Source organism: Heloderma suspectum, chromosome 1, assembly GCF_057233095.1.
Source record: "Heloderma suspectum isolate Gila_16-S chromosome 1, 16-S_ref, whole genome shotgun sequence".
In the NCBI taxonomy this organism is placed as follows: Eukaryota; Metazoa; Chordata; class Lepidosauria; order Squamata; family Helodermatidae; genus Heloderma; species Heloderma suspectum.
Genome location: NC_139458.1, coordinates 238,367,997 through 238,391,727, shown reverse-complemented (window position 1 = coordinate 238,391,727; position 23,731 = coordinate 238,367,997).

Genomic DNA, 23,731 nt, shown 5'->3' with positions numbered 1-23,731 from the left:
ATCCACAGGTCGCACTAAAAGAAGGCAGGCACACCATTCCTTTGGCCCTCTCCGTCTGTTTCACCATGCTTGGCTTCAGCAACACCCTGTTTCCATTCTGGGAAGCCAAGTCTCCTGACCCCTAACCCTCAGTTGGGTCTGAACCCTAATTTCCTCTTGGGACTGAAACATGTCCCTGTCCACAAGCTGTACTAATGGGCAGTATGTTATCCTCCAATGGCTCACTCAGTCTGTTTGACTAATCTATGCTTCACCAAGATGCTGGTTCCTTCCTGGGAAGCCTAGTGTCCCCAACCCTAACCCTAATTTGAGTCTCAACCCTTATTTCCTGTTTAGACTGAAACATCACCCCGTCCTCACGTTGTACGAAAAGACGGTCGGCACCCATTTCTGATGACCTGCTCAGTTCGTTTCACCAAGCTAGTCTTCCCCAAGACCCTGGTTCCCTCGTCGGAAGCCAAGTCTCCCCAACCCTAACCCTAACTTGGGTTTTTACCCAAATTTTCTAGAGGAACTTTAACATCCCCCAGTCCACGCAGTGTACTAAAAGACAGGAGGGAACACATCCTGTTGGGCCACTCAATCTGTTTCAACACGCTTGGCTTTACAGAGGCCCTGGTTCCATCCTGGGAAGCCAAGTCTCGCCAACCCTAACCCTAATTTGAGTCTCAACCCTAATTTCCTCTTTGGACTGAAACATACCGCCGTCCACAGAGTGTACCAAATGTCAGTATGGAAGACATCTTGATGTCCCCCTCAGGCTGATTCACCAAGCTAGGCTTCACCAAGAACCCGTTTCTTACCTAGGAAGCCCAGTTTCCCCAACCCTAACCCTAACTTGGGTTTTTACCCTACTTTATTTTGGGAATGAAACATCCCCTCGTCCACGCGGTGTACTAAAAGACAGGAGGCAACCCATCCTGCAGGCCCACTTATCCTATTTCTGCATGCTTGGCTTTTCCGAGGCCCTGGTTCAATCCAGGGAAGCCAAGTCTCCCGAACCCTAACCCTAACTTGAGTCTTAACCCTAATTTACTTGTGCAACTGTCACAAACCCCCATCCACAGGTCGCACTAAAAGAAGGCAGGCACACCATTCCTTTGGCCCTCTCAGTCTGTTTCACCATGCTTGGCTTCAGCAACACCCTGTTTCCATTCTGGGAAGCCAAGTCTCCTGACCCCTAACCCTCAGTTGGGTCTTAACCCTAATTTCCTCTCGGGACTGAAACTTGTCCCTGTCCACAAGCTGTACTAATGGGCAGTTAGTTAACCTCCAATGGCTCACTCAGTCTGTTTGACCAATCTAGGCTTTACCAAGACGCAGGTTCCTTCCTGGCAAGCCTAGTGTCCCCAACCCTAACCCTAATTTGAGTCTCAACCCTGATTTCCTGTTTAGACTGAAACATCACCCCGTCCTCACGTTGTACGAAAAGACGGTCGGCACCCCTTTCTGATGACCTGCTCAGTTCGTTTCACCAAGCTAGTCTTCCCCAAGACCCTGGTTCCCTCCTCGGAAGCCAAGTCTCCCCAACTCTAACCCTAACTTGGGGTTTTACCCAAATTTTCTAGAGGAACTTTAACATCCCCCAGTCCATGCGGTGTACTAAAAGAAAGGAGGGAACACATCCTGTTGGGCCACTCAATCTGTTTCAACATGCTTGGCTTTACAGACGCCCTGGTTCCATCCTGGGAAGCCAAGTGTCGCCATCCCTAACCCTAATTTGAGTCTCAACCCTAATTTCCTCTTTGGACTGAAACATACCGCCGTCCACAGAGGGTACCAAATGTCAGTATGGAAGACATCTTGATGTCCCCCTCAGGCTGATTCACCAAGCTAGGCTTCACCAAGAACCTGTTTCTTACCTAGGAAGCCCAGTTTCCCCAACCCTAACCCTAACTTGGGTTTTTACCCTACTTTATTTTGGGAATGAAACATCCCCTCGTCCATGCGGTGTACTAAAAGACAGGAGGCAACCCATCCTGCAGGCCCACTTATCCTATTTCTACATGCTTGGCTTTTCCGAGGCCCTGGTTCACTCCAGGGAAGCCAAGTCTCCCGAACCCTAACCCTAACTTGAGTCTTAACCCTAATTTACTTGTGCAACTGTCACAAACCCCGATCCACAGGTCGCACTAAAAGAAGGCAGGCACACCATTCCTTTGGCCCTCTCAGTCTGTTTCACCATGCTTGGCTTCAGCAACACCCTGTTTCCATTCTGGGAAGCCAAGTCTCCTGACCCCTAACCCTAAGTTGGGTCTGAACCCTAATTTCCTCTTGGGACTGAAACATGTCCCTGTCCACAAGCTGTACTAATGGGCAGTATGTTATCCTCCAATGGCTCACTCAGTCTGTTTGACCAATCTATGCTTCACCAAGACGCTGGTTCCTTCCTGGGAAGCCTAGTGTCCCCAACCCTAACCCTAATTTGAGTCTCAACCCTGATTTCCTGTTTAGACTGAAACATCACCCCGTCCTCACGTTGTACGAAAAGACGGTCGGCACCCCTTTCTGATGACCTGCTCAGTTCGTTTCACCAAGCTAGTCTTCCCCAAGACCCTGGTTCCCTCCTCGGAAGCCAAGTCTCCCCAACTCTAACCCTAACTTGGGGTTTTACCCAAATTTTCTAGAGGAACTTTAACATCCCCCAGTCCATGCGGTGTACTAAAAGACAGGAGGGAACACATCCTGTTGGGCCACTCAATCTGTTTCAACACGCTTGGCTTTACAGACGCCCTGGTTCCATCCTGGGAAGCCAAGTCTCGCCAGCCCTCACCCTAATTTGAGTCTCAACCCTAATTTCCTCTTTGGACTGAAACATACCGCCGTCCACAGAGTGTACTAAATGTCAGTATGGAAGACATCTTGATGTCCCCCTCAGGCTGATTCACCAAGCTAGGCTTCACCAAGAACCCGTTTCTTACCTAGGAAGCCCAGTTTCCCCAACCCTAACCCTAACTTGGGTTTTTACCCTACTTTATTTTGGGAATGAAACATCCCCTCGTCCACGCGGTGTACTAAAAGACAGGAGGCAACCCATCCTGCAGGCCCACTTATCCTATTTCTGCATGCTTGGCTTTTCCGAGGCCCTGGTTCACTCCAGGGAAGCCAAATCTCCCGAACCCTAACCCTAACTTGAGTCTTAACCCTAATTTACTTGTGCAACTGTCACAAACCCCCATCCACAGGTTGTACTAAAAGACGGCAGGCACACCATTCCTTTGGCCCTCTCAGTCTGTTTCACCATGCTTGGCTTCAGCAACACCCTGTTTCCATTCTGGGAAGCCAAGTCTCCTGACCCCTAACCCAAAGATGAGTCTGAACCCTAATTTCCTCTTGGGACTGAAACATGTCCCTGTCCACAAGCTGTACTAATGGGCAGTATGTTATCCTCCAATGGCTCACTCAGTCTGTTTGACCAATCTAGGCTTTACCAAGACGCTGATTCCTTCCTGGGAAGCCTAGTGTCCCCAACCCTAACCCTAATTTGAGTCTCAACCCTTATTTCCTGTTTAGACTGAAACATCACCCCGTCCTCACGTTGTACGAAAAGACGGTCGGCACCCCTTTCTGATGACCTGCTCAGTTCGTTTCACCAAGCTAGTCTTCCCCAAGACCCTGGTTCCCTCCTCGGAAGCCAAGTCTCCCCAACCCTAACCCTAACTTGGGTTTTTACCCAAATTTTCCAGAGGAACTTTAACATCCCCCAGTCCACGCAGTGTACTAAAAGACAGGAGGGAACACATCCTGTTGGGCCACTCAATCTGTTTCAACATGCTTGGCTTTACAGACGCCCTGGTTCCATCCTGGGAAGCCAAGTCTCGCCAACCCTCACCCTAATTTGAGTCTCAACCCTAATTTCCTCTTTGGACTGAAACATACCGCCGTCCACAGAGTGTACCAAATGTCAGTATGGAAGACATCTTGATGTCCCCCTCAGGCTGATTCACCAAGCTAGGCTTCACCAAGAACCCGTTTCTTACCTAGGAAGCCCAGTTTCCCCAACCCTAACCCTAACTTGGGTTTTTACCCTACTTTATTTTGGGAATGAAACATCCCCTCGTCCACGCGGTGTACTAAAAGACAGGAGGCAACCCATCCGGAAGGCCCACTTATCCTATTTCTGCATGCTTGGCTTTTCCGAGGCCCTGGTTCAATCCAGGGAAGCCAAGTCTCCCGAACCCTAACCCTAACTTGAGTCTTAACCCTAATTTACTTGTGCAACTGTCACAAACCCCCATCCACAGGTCGCACTAAAAGAAGGCAGGCACACCATTCCTTTGGCCCTCTCAGTCTGTTTCACCATGCTTGGCTTCAGCAACACCCTGTTTCCATTCTGGGAAGCCAAGTCTCCTGACCCCTAACCCTCAGTTGGGTCTTAACCCTAATTTCCTCTCGGGACTGAAACTTGTCCCTGTCCACAAGCTGTACTAATGGGCAGTTAGTTAACCTCCAATGGCTCACTCAGTCTGTTTGACCAATCTAGGCTTTACCAAGATGCAGGTTCCTTCCTGGCAAGCCTAGTGTCCCCAACCCTAACCCTAATTTGAGTCTCAACCCTTATTTCCTGTTTAGACTGAAATATCACCCCGTCCTCACGTTGTACGAAAAGACGGTCGGCACCCCTTTCTGATGACCTGCTCAGTTCGTTTCACCAAGCTAGTCTTCCCCAAGACCCTGGTTCCCTCCTCGGAAGCCAAGTCTCCCCAACTCTAACCCTAACTTGGGGTTTTACCCAAATTTTCTAGAGGAACTTTAACATCCCCCAGTCCATGCGGTGTACTAAAAGACAGGAGAGAACACATCCTGTTGGGCCACTCAATCTGTTTCAACATGCTTGGCTTTACAGATGCCCTGGTTCCATCCTGGGAAGCCAAGTCTCGCCAACCCTAACCCTAATTTGAGTCTCAACCCTAATTTCCTCTATGGACTTAAATATACCGCCGTCCACAGAGGGTACCAAATGTCAGTATGGAAGACATCTTGATGTCCCCCTCAGGCTGATTCACCAAGCTAGGCTTCACCAAGAACCCGTTTCTTACCTAGGAAGCCCAGTTTCCCCAACCCTAACCCTAACTTGGGTTTTTACCCTACTTTATTTTGGGAATGAAACATCCCCTCGTCCATGCGGTGTACTAAAAGACAGGAGGCAACCCATCCTGCAGGCCCACTTATCCTATTTCTACATGCTTGGCTTTTCCGAGGCCCTGGTTCACTCCAGGAAAGCCAAATCTCCCGAACCCTAACCCTAACTTGAGTCTTAACCCTAATTTACTTGTGCAACTGTCACAAACCCCCATGCACAGGTTGTACTAAAAGACGGCAGGCAGACCATTCCTTTGGCCCTCTCAGTCTGTTTCACCATGCTTGGCTTCAGCAACACCCTGTTTCCATTCTGGGAAGCCAAGTCTCCTGACCCATAACCCTCAGTTGGGTCTTAACCCTAATTTCCTCTCGGGACTGAAACTTGTCCCTGTCCACAAGCTGTACTAATGGGCAGTTACTTAACCTCTAATGGCTCACTCAGTCTGTTTGACCAATCTAGGCTTTACCAAGACGCTGATTCCTTCCTGGGAAGCCTAGTGTCCCCAACCCTAACCCTAATTTGAGTCTCAACCCTTATTTCCTGTTTAGACTGAAACATCACCCCGTCCTCACGTTGTACGAAAAGACGGTCGGCACCCCTTTCTGATGACCTGCTCAGTTCGTTTCACCAAGCTAGTCTTCCCCAAGACCCTGGTTCCCTCCTCGGAAGCCAAGTCTCCCCAACCCTAACCCTAACTTGGGTTTTTACCCAAATTTTCTAGAGGAACTTTAACATCCCCCAGTCCACGCAGTGTACTAAAAGACAGGAGGGAACACATCCTGTTGGGCCACTCAATCTGTTTCAACATGCTTGGCTTTACAGATGCCCTGGTTCCATCCTGGGAAGACAAGTCTCGCCAACCCTCACCCTAATTTGAGTCTCAACCCTAATTTCCTCTTTGGACTGAAACATACCGCCGTCCACAGAGTGTACCAAATGTCAGTATGGAAGACATCTTGATGTCCCCCTCAGGCTGATTCACCAAGCTAGGCTTCACCAAGAACCTGTTTCTTACCTAGGAAGCCCAGTTTCCCCAACCCTAACCCTAACTTGGGTTTGTACCCTACTTTATTTTGGGAATGAAACATCCCCTCGTCCACGCGGTGTACTAAAAGACAGGAGGCAACCCATCCTGCAGGCCCACTTATCCTATTTCTGCATGCTTGTCTTTTCCGAGGCCCTGGTTCAATCCAGGGAAGCCAAGTCTCCCGAACCCTAACCCTAACTTGAGTCTTAACCCTAATTTACTTGTGCAACTGTCACAAACCCCCATCCACAGGTCGCACTAAAAGAAGGCAGGCACACCATTCCTTTGGCCCTCTCCGTCTGTTTCACCATGCTTGGCTTCAGCAACACCCTGTTTCCATTCTGGGAAGCCAAGTCTCCTGACCCCTAACCCTCAGTTGGGTCTGAACCCTAATTTCCTCTTGGGACTGAAACATGTCCCTGTCCACAAGCTGTACTAATGGGCAGTATGTTATCCTCCAATGGCTCACTCAGTCTGTTTGACTAATCTATGCTTCACCAAGATGCTGGTTCCTTCCTGGGAAGCCTAGTGTCCCCAACCCTAACCCTAATTTGAGTCTCAACCCTTATTTCCTGTTTAGACTGAAACATCACCCCGTCCTCACGTTGTACGAAAAGACGGTCGGCACCCCTTTCTGATGACCTGCTCAGTTCGTTTCACCAAGCTAGTCTTCCCCAAGACCCTGGTTCCCTCGTCGGAAGCCAAGTCTCCCCAACCCTAACCCTAACTTGGGTTTTTACCCAAATTTTCTAGAGGAACTTTAACATCCCCCAGTCCACGCAGTGTACTAAAAGACAGGAGGGAACACATCCTGTTGGGCCGCTCAATCTGTTTCAACACGCTTGGCTTTACAGAGGCCCTGGTTCCATCCTGGGAAGCCAAGTCTCGCCAACCCTAACCCTAATTTGAGTCTCAACCCTAATTTCCTCTTTGGACTGAAACATACCGCCGTCCACAGAGGGTACCAAATGTCAGTATGGAAGACATCTTGATGTCCCCCTCAGGCTGATTCACCAAGCTAGGCTTCACCAAGAACCCGTTTCTTACCTAGGAAGCCCAGTTTCCCCAACCCTAACCCTAACTTGGGTTTTTACCCTACTTTATTTTGGGAATGAAACATCCCCTCGTCCACGCGGTGTACTAAAAGACAGGAGGCAACCCATCCTGCAGGCCCACTTATCCTATTTCTACATGCTTGGCTTTTCCGAGGCCCTGGTTCACTCCAGGGAAGCCAAGTCTCCCGAACCCTAACCCTAACTTGAGTCTTAACCCTAATTTACTTGTGCAACTGTCACAAACCCCCATCCACAGGTCGCACTAAAAGAAGGCAGGCACACCATTCCTTTGGCCCTCTCAGTCTGTTTCACCATGCTTGGCTTCAGCAACACCCTGTTTCCATTCTGGGAAGCCAAGTCTCCTGACCCCTAACCCTAAGTTGGGTCTGAACCCTAATTTCCTCTCGGGACTGAAACATGTCCCTGTCCACAAGCTGTACTAATGGGCAGTATGTTATCCTCCAATGGCTCACTCAGTCTGTTTGACCAATCTATGCTTCACCAAGACGCTGGTTCCTTCCTGGGAAGCCTAGTGTCCCCAACCCTAACCCTAATTTGAGTCTCAACCCTGATTTCCTGTTTAGACTGAAACATCACCCCGTCCTCACGTTGTACGAAAAGACGGTCGGCACCCCTTTCTGATGACCTGCTCAGTTCGTTTCACCAAGCTAGTCTTCCCCAAGACCCTGGTTCCCTCCTCGGAAGCCAAGTCTCCCCAACTCTAACCCTAACTTGGGGTTTTACCCAAATTTTCTAGAGGAACTTTAACATCCCCCAGTCCATGCGGTGTACTAAAAGAAAGGAGGGAACACATCCTGTTGGGCCACTCAATCTGTTTCAACACGCTTGGCTTTACAGAGGCCCTGGTTCCATCCTGGGAAGCCAAGTCTCGCCAACCCTAACCCTAATTTGAGTCTCAACCCTAATTTCCTCTTTGGACTGAAACATACCGCCGTCCACAGAGGGTACCAAATGTCAGTATGGAAGACATCTTGATGTCCCCCTCAGGCTGATTCACCAAGCTAGGCTTCACCAAGAACCCGTTTCTTACCTAGGAAGCCCAGTTTCCCCAACCCTAACCCTAACTTGGGTTTTTACCCTACTTTATTTTGGGAATGAAACATCCCCTCGTCCACGCGGTGTACTAAAAGACAGGAGGCAACCCATCCTGCAGGCCCACTTATCCTATTTCTACATGCTTGGCTTTTCCGAGGCCCTGGTTCACTCCAGGGAAGCCAAGTCTCCCGAACCCTAACCCTAACTTGAGTCTTAACCCTAATTTACTTGTGCAACTGTCACAAACCCCCATCCACAGGTCGCACTAAAAGAAGGCAGGCACACCATTCCTTTGGCCCTCTCAGTCTGTTTCACCATGCTTGGCTTCAGCAACACCCTGTTTCCATTCTGGGAAGCCAAGTCTCCTGACCCCTAACCCTAAGTTGGGTCTGAACCCTAATTTCCTCTCGGGACTGAAACATGTCCCTGTCCACAAGCTGTACTAATGGGCAGTATGTTATCCTCCAATGGCTCACTCAGTCTGTTTGACCAATCTATGCTTCACCAAGACGCTGGTTCCTTCCTGGGAAGCCTAGTGTCCCCAACCCTAACCCTAATTTGAGTCTCAACCCTGATTTCCTGTTTAGACTGAAACATCACCCCGTCCTCACGTTGTACGAAAAGACGGTCGGCACCCCTTTCTGATGACCTGCTCAGTTCGTTTCACCAAGCTAGTCTTCCCCAAGACCCTGGTTCCCTCCTCGGAAGCCAAGTCTCCCCAACTCTAACCCTAACTTGGGGTTTTACCCAAATTTTCTAGAGGAACTTTAACATCCCCCAGTCCATGCGGTGTACTAAAAGAAAGGAGGGAACACATCCTGTTGGGCCACTCAATCTGTTTCAACATGCTTGGCTTTACAGACGCCCTGGTTCCATCCTGGGAAGCCAAGTGTCGCCATCCCTAACCCTAATTTGAGTCTCAACCCTAATTTCCTCTTTGGACTGAAACATACCGCCGTCCACAGAGGGTACCAAATGTCAGTATGGAAGACATCTTGATGTCCCCCTCAGGCTGATTCACCAAGCTAGGCTTCACCAAGAACCTGTTTCTTACCTAGGAAGCCCAGTTTCCCCAACCCTAACCCTAACTTGGGTTTTTACCCTACTTTATTTTGGGAATGAAACATCCCCTCGTCCATGCGGTGTACTAAAAGACAGGAGGCAACCCATCCTGCAGGCCCACTTATCCTATTTCTACATGCTTGGCTTTTCCGAGGCCCTGGTTCACTCCAGGGAAGCCAAGTCTCCCGAACCCTAACCCTAACTTGAGTCTTAACCCTAATTTACTTGTGCAACTGTCACAAACCCCCATCCACAGGTCGCACTAAAAGAAGGCAGGCACACCATTCCTTTGGCCCTCTCCGTCTGTTTCACCATGCTTGGCTTCAGCAACACCCTGTTTCCATTCTGGGAAGCCAAGTCTCCTGACCCCTAACCCTAAGTTGGGTCTGAACCCTAATTTCCTCTTGGGACTGAAACATGTCCCTGTCCACAAGCTGTACTAATGGGCAGTATGTTATCCTCCAATGGCTCACTCAGTCTGTTTGACCAATCTATGCTTCACCAAGACGCTGGTTCCTTCCTGGGAAGCCTAGTGTCCCCAACCCTAACCCTAATTTGAGTCTCAACCCTTATTTCCTGTTTAGACTGAAACATCACCCCTTCCTCACGTTGTACGAAAAGACGGTCGGCACCCCTTTCTGATGACCTGCTCAGTTCGTTTCACCAAGCTAGTCTTCCCCAAGACCCTGGTTCCCACCTCGGAAGCCAAGTCTCCCCAACCCTAACCCTAACTTGGGTTTTTACCCAAATTTTCTAGAGGAACTTTAACATCCCCCAGTCCACGCAGTGTACTAAAAGACAGGAGGGAACACATCCTGTTGGGCCACTCAATCTGTTTCAACACGCTTGGCTTTACAGACGCCCTGGTTCCATCCTGGGAAGCCAAGTCTCGCCAACCCTCACCCTAATTTGAGTCTCAACCCTAATTTCCTCTTTGGACTGAAGCATACCGCCGTCCACAGAGTGTACCAAATGTCAGTATGGAAGACATCTTGATGTCCCCCTCAGGCTGATTCACCAAGCTAGGCTTCACCAAGAACCCGTTTCTTACCTAGGAAGCCCAGTTTCCCCAACCCTAACCCTAACTTGGGTTTTTACCCTACTTTATTTTGGGAATGAAACATCCCCTCGTCCATGCGGTGTACTAAAAGACAGGAGGCAACCCATCCTGCAGGCCCACTTATCCTATTTCTACATGCTTGGCTTTTCCGAGGCCCTGGTTCACTCCAGGGAAGCCAAGTCTCCCGAACCCTAACCCTAACTTGAGTCTTAACCCTAATTTACTTGTGCAACTGTCACAAACCCCCATCCACAGGTCGCACTAAAAGAAGGCAGGCACACCATTCCTTTGGCCCTCTCAGTCTGTTTCACCATGCTTGGCTTCAGCAACACCCTGTTTCCATTCTGGGAAGCCAAGTCTCCTGACCCCTAACCCTCAGTTGGGTCTTAACCCTAATTTCCTCTCGGGACTGAAACTTGTCCCTGTCCACAAGCTGTACTAATGGGCAGTTAGTTAACCTCCAATGGCTCACTCAGTCTGTTTGACCAATCTAGGCTTTACCAAGATGCAGGTTCCTTCCTGGCAAGCCTAGTGTCCCCAACCCTAACCCTAATTTGAGTCTCAACCCTTATTTCCTGTTTAGACTGAAATATCACCCCGTCCTCACGTTGTACGAAAAGACGGTCGGCACCCCTTTCTGATGACCTGCTCAGTTCGTTTCACCAAGCTAGTCTTCCCCAAGACCCTGGTTCCCTCCTCGGAAGCCAAGTCTCCCCAACTCTAACCCTAACTTGGGGTTTTACCCAAATTTTCTAGAGGAACTTTAACATCCCCCAGTCCATGCGGTGTACTAAAAGACAGGAGAGAACACATCCTGTTGGGCCACTCAATCTGTTTCAACATGCTTGGCTTTACAGACGCCCTGGTTCCATCCTGGGAAGCCAAGTCTCGCCAACCCTAACCCTAATTTGAGTCTCAACCCTAATTTCCTCTATGGACTTAAATATACCGCCGTCCACAGAGGGTACCAAATGTCAGTATGGAAGACATCTTGATGTCCCCCTCAGGCTGATTCACCAAGCTAGGCTTCACCAAGAACCCGTTTCTTACCTAGGAAGCCCAGTTTCCCCAACCCTAACCCTAACTTGGGTTTTTACCCTACTTTATTTTGGGAATGAAACATCCCCTCGTCCATGCGGTGTACTAAAAGACAGGAGGCAACCCATCCTGCAGGCCCACTTATCCTATTTCTACATGCTTGGCTTTTCCGAGGCCCTGGTTCACTCCAGGAAAGCCAAATCTCCCGAACCCTAACCCTAACTTGAGTCTTAACCCTAATTTACTTGTGCAACTGTCACAAACCCCCATGCACAGGTTGTACTAAAAGACGGCAGGCAGACCATTCCTTTGGCCCTCTCAGTCTGTTTCACCATGCTTGGCTTCAGCAACACCCTGTTTCCATTCTGGGAAGCCAAGTCTCCTGACCCATAACCCTCAGTTGGGTCTTAACCCTAATTTCCTCTCGGGACTGAAACTTGTCCCTGTCCACAAGCTGTACTAATGGGCAGTATGTTATCCTCCAATGGCTCACTCAGTCTGTTTGACTAATCTATGCTTCACCAAGATGCTGGTTCCTTCCTGGGAAGCCTAGTGTCCCCAACCCTAACCCTAATTTGAGTCTCAACCCTTATTTCCTGTTTAGACTGAAACATCACCCCGTCCTCACGTTGTACGAAAAGACGGTCGGCACCCCTTTCTGATGACCTGCTCAGTTCGTTTCACCAAGCTAGTCTTCCCCAAGACCCTGGTTCCCTCGTCGGAAGCCAAGTCTCCCCAACCCTAACCCTAACTTGGGTTTTTACCCAAATTTTCTAGAGGAACTTTAACATCCCCCAGTCCACGCAGTGTACTAAAAGACAGGAGGGAACACATCCTGTTGGGCCACTCAATCTGTTTCAACACGCTTGGCTTTACAGAGGCCCTGGTTCCATCCTGGGAAGCCAAGTCTCGCCAACCCTAACCCTAATTTGAGTCTCAACCCTAATTTCCTCTTTGGACTGAAACATACCGCCGTCCACAGAGTGTACCAAATGTCAGTATGGAAGACATCTTGATGTCCCCCTCAGGCTGATTCACCAAGCTAGGCTTCACCAAGAACCCGTTTCTTACCTAGGAAGCCCAGTTTCCCCAACCCTAACCCTAACTTGGGTTTTTACCCTACTTTATTTTGGGAATGAAACATCCCCTCGTCCACGCGGTGTACTAAAAGACAGGAGGCAACCCATCCGGAAGGCCCACTTATCCTATTTCTGCATGCTTGGCTTTTCCGAGGCCCTGGTTCAATCCAGGGAAGCCAAGTCTCCCGAACCCTAACCCTAACTTGAGTCTTAACCCTAATTTACTTGTGCAACTGTCACAAACCCCCATCCACAGGTCGCACTAAAAGAAGGCAGGCACACCATTCCTTTGGCCCTCTCAGTCTGTTTCACCATGCTTGGCTTCAGCAACACCCTGTTTCCATTCTGGGAAGCCAAGTCTCCTGACCCCTAACCCTCAGTTGGGTCTTAACCCTAATTTCCTCTCGGGACTGAAACTTGTCCCTGTCCACAAGCTGTACTAATGGGCAGTTAGTTAACCTCCAATGGCTCACTCAGTCTGTTTGACCAATCTAGGCTTTACCAAGACGCAGGTTCCTTCCTGGCAAGCCTAGTGTCCCCAACCCTAACCCTAATTTGAGTCTCAACCCTGATTTCCTGTTTAGACTGAAACATCACCCCGTCCTCACGTTGTACGAAAAGACGGTCGGCACCCCTTTCTGATGACCTGCTCAGTTCGTTTCACCAAGCTAGTCTTCCCCAAGACCCTGGTTCCCTCCTCGGAAGCCAAGTCTCCCCAACTCTAACCCTAACTTGGGGTTTTACCCAAATTTTCTAGAGGAACTTTAACATCCCCCAGTCCATGCGGTGTACTAAAAGAAAGGAGGGAACACATCCTGTTGGGCCACTCAATCTGTTTCAACATGCTTGGCTTTACAGACGCCCTGGTTCCATCCTGGGAAGCCAAGTGTCGCCATCCCTAACCCTAATTTGAGTCTCAACCCTAATTTCCTCTTTGGACTGAAACATACCGCCGTCCACAGAGGGTACCAAATGTCAGTATGGAAGACATCTTGATGTCCCCCTCAGGCTGATTCACCAAGCTAGGCTTCACCAAGAACCTGTTTCTTACCTAGGAAGCCCAGTTTCCCCAACCCTAACCCTAACTTGGGTTTTTACCCTACTTTATTTTGGGAATGAAACATCCCCTCGTCCATGCGGTGTACTAAAAGACAGGAGGCAACCCATCCTGCAGGCCCACTTATCCTATTTCTACATGCTTGGCTTTTCCGAGGCCCTGGTTCACTCCAGGGAAGCCAAGTCTCCCGAACCCTAACCCTAACTTGAGTCTTAACCCTAATTTACTTGTGCAACTGTCACAAACCCCCATCCACAGGTCGCACTAAAAGAAGGCAGGCACACCATTCCTTTGGCCCTCTCAGTCTGTTTCACCATGCTTGGCTTCAGCAACACCCTGTTTCCATTCTGGGAAGCCAAGTCTCCTGACCCCTAACCCTAAGTTGGGTCTGAACCCTAATTTCCTCTTGGGACTGAAACATGTCCCTGTCCACAAGCTGTACTAATGGGCAGTATGTTATCCTCCAATGGCTCACTCAGTCTGTTTGACCAATCTATGCTTCACCAAGACGCTGGTTCCTTCCTGGGAAGCCTAGTGTCCCCAACCCTAACCCTAATTTGAGTCTCAACCCTGATTTCCTGTTTAGACTGAAATATCACCCCGTCCTCACGTTGTACGAAAAGACGGTCGGCACCCCTTTCTGATGACCTGCTCAGTTCGTTTCACCAAGCTAGTCTTCCCCAAGACCCTGGTTCCCTCCTCGGAAGCCAAGTCTCCCCAACTCTAACCCTAACTTGGGGTTTTACCCAAATTTTCTAGAGGAACTTTAACATCCCCCAGTCCATGCGGTGTACTAAAAGACAGGAGAGAACACATCCTGTTGGGCCACTCAATCTGTTTCAACATGCTTGGCTTTACAGACGCCCTGGTTCCATCCTGGGAAGCCAAGTCTCGCCAACCCTAACCCTAATTTGAGTCTCAACCCTAATTTCCTCTATGGACTTAAATATACCGCCGTCCACAGAGGGTACCAAATGTCAGTATGGAAGACATCTTGATGTCCCCCTCAGGCTGATTCACCAAGCTAGGCTTCACCAAGAACCCGTTTCTTACCTAGGAAGCCCAGTTTCCCCAACCCTAACCCTAACTTGGGTTTTTACCCTACTTTATTTTGGGAATGAAACATCCCCTCGTCCATGCGGTGTACTAAAAGACAGGAGGCAACCCATCCTGCAGGCCCACTTATCCTATTTCTACATGCTTGGCTTTTCCGAGGCCCTGGTTCACTCCAGGAAAGCCAAATCTCCCGAACCCTAACCCTAACTTGAGTCTTAACCCTAATTTACTTGTGCAACTGTCACAAACCCCCATGCACAGGTTGTACTAAAAGACGGCAGGCAGACCATTCCTTTGGCCCTCTCAGTCTGTTTCACCATGCTTGGCTTCAGCAACACCCTGTTTCCATTCTGGGAAGCCAAGTCTCCTGACCCATAACCCTCAGTTGGGTCTTAACCCTAATTTCCTCTCGGGACTGAAACTTGTCCCTGTCCACAAGCTGTACTAATGGGCAGTATGTTATCCTCCAATGGCTCACTCAGTCTGTTTGACTAATCTATGCTTCACCAAGATGCTGGTTCCTTCCTGGGAAGCCTAGTGTCCCCAACCCTAACCCTAATTTGAGTCTCAACCCTTATTTCCTGTTTAGACTGAAACATCACCCCGTCCTCACGTTGTACGAAAAGACGGTCGGCACCCCTTTCTGATGACCTGCTCAGTTCGTTTCACCAAGCTAGTCTTCCCCAAGACCCTGGTTCCCTCGTCGGAAGCCAAGTCTCCCCAACCCTAACCCTAACTTGGGTTTTTACCCAAATTTTCTAGAGGAACTTTAACATCCCCCAGTCCACGCAGTGTACTAAAAGACAGGAGGGAACACATCCTGTTGGGCCACTCAATCTGTTTCAACACGCTTGGCTTTACAGAGGCCCTGGTTCCATCCTGGGAAGCCAAGTCTCGCCAACCCTAACCCTAATTTGAGTCTCAACCCTAATTTCCTCTTTGGACTGAAACATACCGCCGTCCACAGAGTGTACCAAATGTCAGTATGGAAGACATCTTGATGTCCCCCTCAGGCTGATTCACCAAGCTAGGCTTCACCAAGAACCCGTTTCTTACCTAGGAAGCCCAGTTTCCCCAACCCTAACCCTAACTTGGGTTTTTACCCTACTTTATTTTGGGAATGAAACATCCCCTCGTCCACGCGGTGTACTAAAAGACAGGAGGCAACCCATCCGGAAGGCCCACTTATCCTATTTCTGCATGCTTGGCTTTTCCGAGGCCCTGGTTCAATCCAGGGAAGCCAAGTCTCCCGAACCCTAACCCTAACTTGAGTCTTAACCCTAATTTACTTGTGCAACTGTCACAAACCCCCATCCACAGGTCGCACTAAAAGAAGGCAGGCACACCATTCCTTTGGCCCTCTCAGTCTGTTTCACCATGCTTGGCTTCAGCAACACCCTGTTTCCATTCTGGGAAGCCAAGTCTCCTGACCCCTAACCCTCAGTTGGGTCTTAACCCTAATTTCCTCTCGGGACTGAAACTTGTCCCTGTCCACAAGCTGTACTAATGGGCAGTTAGTTAACCTCCAATGGCTCACTCAGTCTGTTTGACCAATCTAGGCTTTACCAAGACGCAGGTTCCTTCCTGGCAAGCCTAGTGTCCCCAACCCTAACCCTAATTTGAGTCTCAACCCTGATTTCCTGTTTAGACTGAAACATCACCCCGTCCTCACGTTGTACGAAAAGACGGTCGGCACCCCTTTCTGATGACCTGCTCAGTTCGTTTCACCAAGCTAGTCTTCCCCAAGACCCTGGTTCCCTCCTCGGAAGCCAAGTCTCCCCAACTCTAACCCTAACTTGGGGTTTTACCCAAATTTTCTAGAGGAACTTTAACATCCCCCAGTCCATGCGGTGTACTAAAAGAAAGGAGGGAACACATCCTGTTGGGCCACTCAATCTGTTTCAACATGCTTGGCTTTACAGACGCCCTGGTTCCATCCTGGGAAGCCAAGTGTCGCCATCCCTAACCCTAATTTGAGTCTCAACCCTAATTTCCTCTTTGGACTGAAACATACCGCCGTCCACAGAGGGTACCAAATGTCAGTATGGAAGACATCTTGATGTCCCCCTCAGGCTGATTCACCAAGCTAGGCTTCACCAAGAACCTGTTTCTTACCTAGGAAGCCCAGTTTCCCCAACCCTAACCCTAACTTGGGTTTTTACCCTACTTTATTTTGGGAATGAAACATCCCCTCGTCCATGCGGTGTACTAAAAGACAGGAGGCAACCCATCCTGCAGGCCCACTTATCCTATTTCTACATGCTTGGCTTTTCCGAGGCCCTGGTTCACTCCAGGGAAGCCAAGTCTCCCGAACCCTAACCCTAACTTGAGTCTTAACCCTAATTTACTTGTGCAACTGTCACAAACCCCCATCCACAGGTCGCACTAAAAGAAGGCAGGCACACCATTCCTTTGGCCCTCTCAGTCTGTTTCACCATGCTTGGCTTCAGCAACACCCTGTTTCCATTCTGGGAAGCCAAGTCTCCTGACCCCTAACCCTAAGTTGGGTCTGAACCCTAATTTCCTCTTGGGACTGAAACATGTCCCTGTCCACAAGCTGTACTAATGGGCAGTATGTTATCCTCCAATGGCTCACTCAGTCTGTTTGACCAATCTATGCTTCACCAAGACGCTGGTTCCTTCCTGGGAAGCCTAGTGTCCCCAACCCTAACCCTAATTTGAGTCTCAACCCTGATTTCCTGTTTAGACTGAAACATCACCCCGTCCTCACGTTGTACGAAAAGACGGTCGGCACCCCTTTCTGATGACCTGCTCAGTTCGTTTCACCAAGCTAGTCTTCCCCAAGACCCTGGTTTCCTCCTCGGAAGCCAAGTCTCCCCAACTCTAACCCTAACTTGGGGTTTTACCCAAATTTTCTAGAGGAACTTTAACATCCCCCAGTCCATGCGGTGTACTAAAAGACAGGAGGGAACACATCCTGTTGGGCCACTCAATCTGTTTCAACACGCTTGGCTTTACAGACGCCCTGGTTCCATCCTGGGAAGCCAAGTCTCGCCAGCCCTCACCCTAATTTGAGTCTCAACCCTAATTTCCTCTTTGGACTGAAACATACCGCCGTCCACAGAGTGTACTAAATGTCAGTATGGAAGACATCTTGATGTCCCCCTCAGGCTGATTCACCAAGCTAGGCTTCACCAAGAACCCGTTTCTTACCTAGGAAGCCCAGTTTCCCCAACCCTAACCCTAACTTGGGTTTTTACCCTACTTTATTTTGGGAATGAAACATCCCCTCGTCCACGCGGTGTACTAAAAGACAGGAGGCAACCCATCCTGCAGGCCCACTTATCCTATTTCTGCATGCTTGGCTTTTCCGAGGCCCTGGTTCACTCCAGGGAAGCCAAATCTCCCGAACCCTAACCCTAACTTGAGTCTTAACCCTAATTTACTTGTGCAACTGTCACAAACCCCCATCCACAGGTTGTACTAAAAGACGGCAGGCACACCATTCCTTTGGCCCTCTCAGTCTGTTTCACCATGCTTGGCTTCAGCAACACCCTGTTTCCATTCTGGGAAGCCAAGTCTCCTGACCCCTAACCCAAAGATGAGTCTGAACCCTAATTTCCTCTTGGGACTGAAACATGTCCCTGTCCACAAGCTGTACTAATGGGCAGTATGTTATCCTCCAATGGCTCACTCAGTCTGTTTGACCAATCTAGGCTTCACCAAGAGGCTGTATCCTTCCTGGGAAGCCTAGTGTCCCCAACCCTAACCCTAATTTGAGTCTCAACCCTTATTTCCTGTTTAGACTGAAACATCACCCCGTCCTCAGGTTGTACTAAAAGACGGTCGGCACCCCTTTCTGATGACCTGCTCAGTTCGTTTCACCAAGCTAGTCTTCCCCAAGACCCTGGTTCCCTCCTCGGAAGCCAAGTCTCCCCAACCCTAACCCTAACTTGGGTTTTTACCCAAATTTTCCAGAGGAACTTTAACATCCCCCAGTCCACGCAGTGTACTAAAAGACAGGAGGGAACACATCCTGTTGGGCCACTCAATCTGTTTCAACATGCTTGGCTTTACAGACGCCCTGGTTCCATCCTGGGAAGCCAAGTCTCGCCAACCCTCACCCTAATTTGAGTCTCAACCCTAATTTCCTCTTTGGACTGAAACATACCGCCGTCCACAGAGTGTACCAAATGTCAGTATGGAAGACATCTTGATGTCCCCCTCAGGCTGATTCACCAAGCTAGGCTTCACCAAGAACCCGTTTCTTACCTAGGAAGCCCAGTTTCCCCAACCCTAACCCTAACTTGGGTTTTTACCCTACTTTATTTTGGGAATGAAACATCCCCTCGTCCACGCGGTGTACTAAAAGACAGGAGGCAACCCATCCGGAAGGCCCACTTATCCTATTTCTGCATGCTTGGCTTTTCCGAGGCCCTGGTTCAATCCAGGGAAGCCAAGTCTCCCGAACCCTAACCCTAACTTGAGTCTTAACCCTAATTTACTTGTGCAACTGTCACAAACCCCCATCCACAGGTCGCACTAAAAGAAGGCAGGCACACCATTCCTTTGGCCCTCTCAGTCTGTTTCACCATGCTTGGCTTCAGCAACACCCTGTTTCCATTCTGGGAAGCCAAGTCTCCTGACCCCTAACCCTCAGTTGGGTCTTAACCCTAATTTCCTCTCGGGACTGAAACTTGTCCCTGTCCACAAGCTGTACTAATGGGCAGTTAGTTAACCTCCAATGGCTCACTCAGTCTGTTTGACCAATCTAGGCTTTACCAAGATGCAGGTTCCTTCCTGGCAAGCCTAGTGTCCCCAACCCTAACCCTAATTTGAGTCTCAACCCTTATTTCCTGTTTAGACTGAAATATCACCCCGTCCTCACGTTGTACGAAAAGACGGTCGGCACCCCTTTCTGATGACCTGCTCAGTTCGTTTCACCAAGCTAGTCTTCCCCAAGACCCTGGTTCCCTCCTCGGAAGCCAAGTCTCCCCAACTCTAACCCTAACTTGGGGTTTTACCCAAATTTTCTAGAGGAACTTTAACATCCCCCAGTCCATGCGGTGTACTAAAAGACAGGAGAGAACACATCCTGTTGGGCCACTCAATCTGTTTCAACATGCTTGGCTTTACAGACGCCCTGGTTCCATCCTGGGAAGCCAAGTCTCGCCAACCCTAACCCTAATTTGAGTCTCAACCCTAATTTCCTCTATGGACTTAAATATACCGCCGTCCACAGAGGGTACCAAATGTCAGTATGGAAGACATCTTGATGTCCCCCTCAGGCTGATTCACCAAGCTAGGCTTCACCAAGAACCCGTTTCTTACCTAGGAAGCCCAGTTTCCCCAACCCTAACCCTAACTTGGGTTTTTACCCTACTTTATTTTGGGAATGAAACATCCCCTCGTCCATGCGGTGTACTAAAAGACAGGAGGCAACCCATCCTGCAGGCCCACTTATCCTATTTCTACATGCTTGGCTTTTCCGAGGCCCTGGTTCACTCCAGGAAAGCCAAATCTCCCGAACCCTAACCCTAACTTGAGTCTTAACCCTAATTTACTTGTGCAACTGTCACAAACCCCCATCCACAGGTCGCACTAAAAGAAGGCAGGCACACCATTCCTTTGGCCCTCTCAGTCTGTTTCACCATGCTTGGCTTCAGCAACACCCTGTTTCCATTCTGGGAAGCCAAGTCTCCTGACCCATAACCCTCAGTTGGGTCTTAACCCTAATTTCCTCTCGGGACTGAAACTTGTCCCTGTCCACAAGCTGTACTAATGGGCAGTTACTTAACCTCTAATGGCTCACTCAGTCTGTTTGACCAATCTAGGCTTTACCAAGACGCTGATTCCTTCCTGGGAAGCCTAGTGTCCCCAACCCTAACCCTAATTTGAGTCTCAACCCTTATTTCCTGTTTAGACTGAAACATCACCCCGTCCTCACGTTGTACGAAAAGACGGTCGGCACCCCTTTCTGATGACCTGCTCAGTTCGTTTCACCAAGCTAGTCTTCCCCAAGACCCTGGTTCCCTCCTCGGAAGCCAAGTCTCCCCAACCCTAACCCTAACTTGGGTTTTTACCCAAATTTTCTAGAGGAACTTTAACATCCCCCAGTCCACGCAGTGTACTAAAAGACAGGAGGGAACACATCCTGTTGGGCCACTCAATCTGTTTCAACATGCTTGGCTTTACAGATGCCCTGGTTCCATCCTGGGAAGACAAGTCTCGCCAACCCTCACCCTAATTTGAGTCTCAACCCTAATTTCCTCTTTGGACTGAAACATACCGCCGTCCACAGAGTGTACCAAATGTCAGTATGGAAGACATCTTGATGTCCCCCTCAGGCTGATTCACCAAGCTAGGCTTCACCAAGAACCTGTTTCTTACCTAGGAAGCCCAGTTTCCCCAACCCTAACCCTAACTTGGGTTTGTACCCTACTTTATTTTGGGAATGAAACATCCCCTCGTCCACGCGGTGTACTAAAAGACAGGAGGCAACCCATCCTGCAGGCCCACTTATCCTATTTCTGCATGCTTGTCTTTTCCGAGGCCCTGGTTCAATCCAGGGAAGCCAAGTCTCCCGAACCCTAACCCTAACTTGAGTCTTAACCCTAATTTACTTGTGCAACTGTCACAAACCCCCATCCACAGGTCGCACTAAAAGAAGGCAGGCACACCATTCCTTTGGCCCTCTCCGTCTGTTTCACCATGCTTGGCTTCAGCAACACCCTGTTTCCATTCTGGGAAGCCAAGTCTCCTGACCCCTAACCCTCAGTTGGGTCTGAACCCTAATTTCCTCTTGGGACTGAAACATGTCCCTGTCCACAAGCTGTACTAATGGGCAGTATGTTATCCTCCAATGGCTCACTCAGTCTGTTTGACTAATCTATGCTTCACCAAGATGCTGGTTCCTTCCTGGGAAGCCTAGTGTCCCCAACCCTAACCCTAATTTGAGTCTCAACCCTGATTTCCTGTTTAGACTGAAACATCACCCCGTCCTCACGTTGTACGAAAAGACGGTCGGCACCCCTTTCTGATGACCTGCTCAGTTCGTTTCACCAAGCTAGTCTTCCCCAAGACCCTGGTTCCCTCGTCGGAAGCCAAGTCTCCCCAACCCTAACCCTAACTTGGGTTTTTACCCAAATTTTCTAGAGGAACTTTAACATCCCCCAGTCCACGCAGTGTACTAAAAGACAGGAGGGAACACATCCTGTTGGGCCACTCAATCTGTTTCAACACGCTTGGCTTTACAGAGGCCCTGGTTCCATCCTGGGAAGCCAAGTCTCGCCAACCCTAACCCTAATTTGAGTCTCAACCCTAATTTCCTCTTTGGACTGAAACATACCGCCGTCCACAGAGGGTACCAAATGTCAGTATGGAAGACATCTTGATGTCCCCCTCAGGCTGATTCACCAAGCTAGGCTTCACCAAGAACCTGTTTCTTACCTAGGAAGCCCAGTTTCCCCAACCCTAACCCTAACTTGGGTTTTTACCCTACTTTATTTTGGGAATGAAACATCCCCTCGTCCATGCGGTGTACTAAAAGACAGGAGGCAACCCATCCTGCAGGCCCACTTATCCTATTTCTACATGCTTGGCTTTTCCGAGGCCCTGGTTCACTCCAGGGAAGCCAAGTCTCCCGAACCCTAACCCTAACTTGAGTCTTAACCCTAATTTACTTGTGCAACTGTCACAAACCCCCATCCACAGGTCGCACTAAAAGAAGGCAGGCACACCATTCCTTTGGCCCTCTCAGTCTGTTTCACCATGCTTGGCTTCAGCAACACCCTGTTTCCATTCTGGGAAGCCAAGTCTCCTGACCCCTAACCCTAAGTTGGGTCTGAACCCTAATTTCCTCTTGGGACTGAAACATGTCCCTGTCCACAAGCTGTACTAATGGGCAGTATGTTATCCTCCAATGGCTCACTCAGTCTGTTTGACCAATCTATGCTTCACCAAGACGCTGGTTCCTTCCTGGGAAGCCTAGTGTCCCCAACCCTAACCCTAATTTGAGTCTCAACCCTGATTTCCTGTTTAGACTGAAACATCACCCCGTCCTCACGTTGTACGAAAAGACGGTCGGCACCCCTTTCTGATGACCTGCTCAGTTCGTTTCACCAAGCTAGTCTTCCCCAAGACCCTGGTTCCCTCCTCGGAAGCCAAGTCTCCCCAACTCTAACCCTAACTTGGGGTTTTACCCAAATTTTCTAGAGGAACTTTAACATCCCCCAGTCCATGCGGTGTACTAAAAGAAAGGAGGGAACACATCCTGTTGGGCCACTCAATCTTTTTCAACATGCTTGGCTTTACAGACGCCCTGGTTCCATCCTGGGAAGCCAAGTCTCGCCATCCCTAACCCTAATTTGAGTCTCAACCCTAATTTCCTCTTTGGACTGAAACATACCGCCGTCCACAGAGGGTACCAAATGTCAGTATGGAAGACATCTTGATGTCCCCCTCAGGCTGATTCACCAAGCTAGGATTCACCAAGAACCCGTTTCTTACCTAGGAAGCCCAGTTTCCCCAACCCTAACCCTAACTTGGGTTTTTACCCTACTTTATTTTGGGAATGAAACATCCCCTCGTCCATGCGGTGTACTAAAAGACAGGAGGCAACCCATCCTTCAGGCCCACTTATCCTATTTCTACATGCTTGGCTTTTCCGAGGCCCTGGTTCACTCCAGGGAAGCCAAGTCTCCCGAACCCTAACCCTAACTTGAGTCTTAACCCTAATTTACTTGTGCAACTGTCACAAACCCCCATCCACAGGTCGCACTAAAAGAAGGCAGGCACACCATTCCTTTGGCCCTCTCAGTCTGTTTCACCATGCTTGGCTTCAGCAACACCCTGTTTCCATTCTGGGAAGCCAAGTCTCCTGACCCCTAACCCTAAGTTGGGTCTGAACCCTAATTTCCTCTTGGGACTGAAACATGTCCCTGTCCACAAGCTGTACTAATGGGCAGTATGTTATCCTCCAATGGCTCACTCAGTCTGTTTGACCAATCTATGCTTCACCAAGACGCTGGTTCCTTCCTGGGAAGCCTAGTGTCCCCAACCCTAACCCTAATTTGAGTCTCAACCCTTATTTCCTGTTTAGACTGAAACATCACCCCTTCCTCACGTTGTACGAAAAGACGGTCGGCACCCCTTTCTGATGACCTGCTCAGTTCGTTTCACCAAGCTAGTCTTCCCCA